Source organism: Chelonia mydas, chromosome 6 (assembly GCF_015237465.2).
Source record: "Chelonia mydas isolate rCheMyd1 chromosome 6, rCheMyd1.pri.v2, whole genome shotgun sequence".
Lineage (NCBI taxonomy): Eukaryota > Metazoa > Chordata > Testudines > Cheloniidae > Chelonia > Chelonia mydas.
In genome coordinates this window covers 16,197,230-16,203,309 of record NC_051246.2, presented here as the reverse complement: position 1 = coordinate 16,203,309, position 6,080 = coordinate 16,197,230, and the positions used below count along the sequence as shown (strand labels likewise).

The window sequence follows — 6,080 nt, the reverse complement described above, 5'->3', positions numbered from 1 at the left end:
CTTGCCACTACGATCATACAAATGATTATGACTATATAATGAAGATGATGCTAGAATCCCAGTCTCATTGTCCCATCAGTCGCTCAGATGAAATACCTTATGTGAAGAAGAGATTCAAGCCTTTTGCTTAGGTCTGATAATGAGCGCACTGTCTCCAGGGGTTTGAACAGTGTGAGAAAATGACTGTGTCACAAAGCCATGATTTGAGCAGTGTGAACATCTCATTCTGATCTTTTTGGATCACTGGCCGAATTGAAAAATCAAGGGGGAAAAATCATTTTGGGTCAACCAAAATGAACATTTTTCATGTTTTTTTCAGTGTAACAGAAAAGTCTAAAAACCTTAGCTTCAGGTCGAAAGAGACATTTTGTTTGTCGGCCAACAACATGTTCCACTTGGGGAGTTTTTTTAAACCTCTTTTCAAAAATTAAAATTGAAGTAACAGTCGAAACACAATGTTGTTTCAAATTGAAAAATCAAAATGTTTCCTTTCAAAAATGTTTTGATTTTTTTCTGGGTTGGGGGGTGGGGAGAGAATGTTTTGACCAAAACAGTTTGGCAAATTCAATACGAAATCATGAAATGAATCTGCATTTTTTAATTGAAACAAAAATTGAAAAATTTTGCCCTGCTCTAGCTATGATCTTGACACAGCCCATGGCTATCACCGTCCTCTGTTCCCATCACCTTCACCCGTCTGTCTTCCCGGATTGTGACCCCCCTCCAAGAGTGACAAGAAGATGATGAGGAATGAATCATGCTGGGCAACTTCTTAATCACTCCTTGGTTTGTCTAGGCAAAGTCAAAAATAGACTTGAAAGAAGGAGAAAGCTGGGGGGAAGGGGATGAGATGGAGAAGTGCAGGATATTAAGTGCCTGCCCTTTGCGATGTCTGTATGTAAAAGGTGATCATGGAGCAGCCTGACTGCAATACTCGTGGCATCCACTTAGATCAGCCTGCATTACGGGTTGTGGGCCAAATGCTTAACCCTCAAAGTTGCAAACCCACTTCCCAACGCCTCTTCCCCCTGGCTTCTCTGTGCTTTGCTTCCTCACGTTGCTCTGTCTGTGCCTCAGTTTCCCCCCTTGTAAAGTGGGTGGGGATAATGCTCCCAACATCCATGGTAAAGCACCTTTGAGCCTGACTGAGGGAAAGTACTCTAGAAGAGCTGAGTAGCAGTATTATGGGGCTGGGCACACAACATTACGGAAGTCCAATGCAAATTAACAAAAATACCAAACTCTAAATCTTTAGGAGCAACCTGCTAAGCATTCTCCTTGCTGAAGCAGAATCCCTCGCAAACTGAACAGCTATCAATAGATGTGTCTGCGTAGCAGAGTCAAAGTAAAACAGTCTGATGCAATGGGCACAACAACTTACAACAACACAAGGAGTACAGAGGAAGAGAGGGACATATTTGGGCTGTTTTTTAAAAATGCCCAATAATCGGCTACTTAAGCAAGCATTCTTTGGTAACCCCCAGGCAAGAGACAGAGAGGCTAACCTAGTCAATAAGGAGACTGCAGGAAATTAGCCTATCTGTCACATCTCCCCGCTAAAGAAGTGAACATAACTTGGCTGCTTGACCAGCATCCTAGTGGAATCCATTGACTTATTTCCCAGACAGAGCATCAGGCACGAATCAGCAATCAGCCTTGGCATTCCCTTTCCCATTGATCGCTTCCATATCATGATCTTGGAGCATCAAACTCCATCTTTGCATCATGGCATTTGCCCCATTCGTTTGATGTGGTCAAGAAAGTGGGGAGCGGTCAGCATCCATAGTGAAATGTCCTCCAAAAAAGTAGCGCTGTCATTGGCTGAGAGCCCCCCATGGCCAAACATTCATTTCCTCTGTCTCTCTTTTCGCTATACCCTTTCCGAAAGGGCATGAGACTTGCTTCAACTGATGAGTCCTGGTAGGAGCTCTACTATATATCTCTAGATATCTACCATAGGTGTGTATCTGGCCCTCATCACCATAGTATTTAAGCATCTCCCAACACCCCCCACGAGGTGGGGAAGTAGTTTTTCACATATGGGGACTCAGGTACAATGAAGCTAAGTGATTCACTCAAGACCATACCAGGAGACTGTGGTGGAGTAGAGAATTGTATCCTGGTCCCCAAAGCCCTAGGCCACCGCCCTAACCTGTGTCCCATCCTACCTGCCTGCTTTCACACTGCTCTTCCAGACTGCTCAATAACAGCAGACAACTCTGATGCAAGCGTCATATGTCCCATTTATACCAGCCATCCTTGGAAGTGGGATCTGGCTTTGCCTCTATCCAGCCTATACAGAGAACACCCTTATGTCTTCCCTCCCCACCCCCCGCCAGCCACCATGATTATGGCCTTAGCCATGGCTCCCTTGACCTCCTTGTTCCTCAGGCTGTAGATCAGGGATTCAGCATGGGGGTCACCACTGTGTAGAAGACAGAAGCCATTTTGTCCTGACCTGGGGAGTGGGCAGACCTGGGCCACATGTACATGAAGATGGCCGTCCTGTGGAACAGGGCCACAGCCATCAGATCAGAGGCACAGGTGGAGAAGGCCTTCCGCTGGCCCTGGGGGGAGTGGATCCTCAGAACAGTAGCAATGATGCACACATAGGTGGCCAGGATGAAGGAGAAGGGGATGAGCAGGGTGCGTCCCCGCTGAAGATAACAGTCTCATTGTAGCTGGTGTCGGCACAGACCACCTGCATCACTGTCAGCATCTTGCAGAAGAAGTGGTCTATCTGGTTGGGGCCACAGAAAGGCACCGACAGGCTGAAGATAGGCACAATGGAGAGCGAGAAGCTAACCATCCAGGAGCAAGCCACCAAGGCGATGCAGGCCCTGCGGCTCATGACCGCCATGTAGCCCAATGGGAGGCACACTGCCATGTAGTGGTCATAGGCCATGACAGCCAGCAGCAGGCACTCATTAACTCTGCAGGACAGCGCCACATACATCTGCCCCTTGCAGCCAGGGTAGGAGATGGCCCTGTGCCCAGACATCAGGCTGTGCAGTATGCCCGGGATGATTCTGGAGGCATAGCAAATGTTCAGGAAGGAGAAGTTGCTGAGGAAGAAGTACATGGGGGTGTGGAGGTGCGAAGTGAGGCGGATCAGCCCAATGATCCCCATGTTGCCAGGCAGGTGACCAGGTAGGAAGCAAGAAACAGAGCCAGGAGCATGGCCTGCACTGTGGGCCCGCTGGAAAGGCCCAGCAGGATAAACTCAGTCACTAGTGTTTCGTTCCCCTTTCTCATGCTGCCGGTGGCCTGCTGCCTGTGTGGAGGAAAGGGAAAGATGGAGAAACACTCTCAGGGCCCTGTGTTGCTGCTAGAATCCACCTCTTGCTCTCCGCAATCTGAGCTCCCAAGTGGAAACAAAACATTGTCCATGCTTGTGAGGCAGGGACATCTTGTTGCCAATTGGCAGACGGTATAAAGTTTTACAAGGATACCCTGGGTCAGGCATATGGGTATTAAGTGGCAAATGAGGTCTCTGCTGAGAGACAGTATTCCACTGATCATCATGAGCATTGTGATCTTATTGACACAAACTGGGACCGTATAGATCATTGTTGCAACCAGGGCCATATAGTGACACCAAATATTGTAGAAAGGATGTCTTGTGAGGTATCTATGGAGAGGTTATGATTTGCTGGTTATGATTATGCTATCTGTATGTGTGTATCATTTTTGTAGTTGAAGTTATGAATATGGGCTATGTACTTGTATCTCAAAAGTATTTGATTCCAAGTAGCCTCAGTGAAGCATTTGGTCAGCTTCTTGAGAAAGGACTATTCTCAGTAAGTGCCCAATCAAGAAACACTTAACTGACAATGGACTTTGGGAGATGCCAATCCACATCTGAGCTTTCCTGGGAACGTTCAAACTAAACAATGGCATCGGCCTGTAAAGAACTGAGTCATGCATGGACATGTGGTATGCCCATGTGACTCCAGGCTCCATCTTGTTGCTGTGATTTCCACAGTAAGAAGGGAGGGATGTCCTTCCATGGGCAGAGAATATAAAAGGCCCTGAAAAGCCCTCCATCTTGTCTTCAATCTTGCTTCTGACCTCTGGAGGAACCTTACTACAAACTGAAGCTCTGAATGACCCATCCCAGCTGTGGATGTACTCCAGAGACTTAATTTGAGCCTGCAGTTTATTCCATCACTGCTACAAGCCTGAACCAAGAACTTTGCCATTACTGTATGTAATTGATTCCATTTAACCAATTTTAACTCTCATCTATATTTCTTTCTTTTTATGAATAAACCTTTAGATTTTAGATTCTAAAGGATTGGCAACAACGTGATTTGTGGGTAAGATCTGATTTGTATATTGACCTGGGTCTGGGGCTTGGTGCTTTGGGATCGGGAGAACCTTTTTCTTTTACTGGGGTATTGGTTTTCATAACCATTCGTCTCCATAACGAGTGGCACTGGTGATGATACTGGGAAACTGGAGTGTCTAAGGGAATTGCTTGTGTGACTTAAGGTTAGCCAGTGGGATGAGACCAAAATCCTCTCTATTTGGCTAGTTTGGTATGCCTTCGAAGTAAAGGAAACCCAGCCTTGGGCTGTAACTGCCCTGCTCTAAGCAATTTGTCCTGAATTGATACTCTCAGAAGAGTCCCACCAAAGGCAACATCATTACATGCATTGTGGACTGTTTGTATGGATAATGTTTAAGGAATATGTGTCTGTGCTGAAAATTAGGTTCTCAAGGTCTGTGAGTTAATGCAGGTCACCAGAAGATGGTAAACCTGCTTCTGTCAGGTAGGAGGGGACACTTTTCTCTCCTTGGTGTGTATTGGGTAATGTCTGCTTCACAATGGAGGCCTGTCTACAGACTGAGCTGAATGCTAATCAAGAGATGGTGCAATCGATAAGAAAGAGGCACACAGGAAAAAACAACCAGCGGGAGGTGTCCGGTTTACGAATAAAGGCAATGGATTGGGGGGTGTAACTGGGGCACGGAGAGACACCCAGGATCTTTACCACTGAGGGGGCAAGCTGACAGTCTGACTTGCCTCATGAAGAGACAATCACAGCCAGGTCTGGCTGTGAAATGCTGGAAGGATTTGGGGTGAGCTTTTGCTCTATGAGATAGGCAGTAATGAGTTCAGTCAATTTAGGGTCTAGAATGTTGTTTTAATTTTATATTGTAACTGTTTCTTTCCAGTACTTCTACCTGCTTTTATTAGAATCTCTGTACTGTGTAAAATAAACTCTTACTTGATGTCACTATAAACGTATCTCAGCGCTGTGTCTGAAGTGTGGGGGTGAGCTGAAGTGGAACTGAGACTGGGAACTGGAACTGGTGTGCTTCTTTGGGTTCTGTAAGTTCTGGAAGGGGCCAATGGAACAGGGACTGGAAGCTCCAGGGAGACACAGGGAGGGTTGGAGTGTGCCGATCACTGCTCTGTAGAGAGAGCAGGGCCAGTGTAGACCTGGAGAGCAGTGTGTGTGTTTTCTGTGGCCAGTGGAGTTGGGAAGCTGATATGGACCCGGCTTGCTCACGCCATGGGCAGATGGTAGTAAAGTGCCTGACCGGCCTGGGTTCCCCAGGCAAAGATGACTGGTGCCTGCCGACAGTGGGAAGGCAGAGTGAGGGCACGTGGCTTCAGCAGTGTTACTGAGCATGCTCCATCCATGTGAGCATGCTCAGTAGAAGCCAAGCAGCAGATCTTAGCGGGGACACGTGACCCTGCATGCCCCCCACACACATCATCTCTGTCTCCAGGGAAGGATCACACCACTTTTCGTCAATCTCACAGCAGTTGACACAGGAAGTTGGTATCATTCTGATGTGAAGTGTCACTACACTGATGTCACTTGGCCGACTTGATCAGTTTTTGAAACAAAGATGAGAATGGAAAACGAAAGGGCTGAAACGTGCCTGGCTTGGCTAGCTGGCAAGTAATGAGAGATGGGCCAAGTATCTCCAAAGGAGTAAATGCCAGGGACACACAGGATTTATGGGGGGGTGAAACAACTAAAAGAAAGAGGATGAAATTAAGAAAGGGAGAAATTTAGGCTGGAAATTAGGAACCATTCCCTAACTGTGATATCTATTAGAGA

General features: G+C 46.8%; 1 pseudogene; it reads right to left on the bottom strand.

Annotated features, from left to right (window-relative positions):
- Window positions 1-2,310: 2,310 nt before the first annotated feature.
- LOC102931713 lies at window positions 2,311-3,255 on the bottom strand (annotated as a pseudogene).
- Between the last annotated feature and the right edge of the window lie 2,825 nt (window positions 3,256-6,080).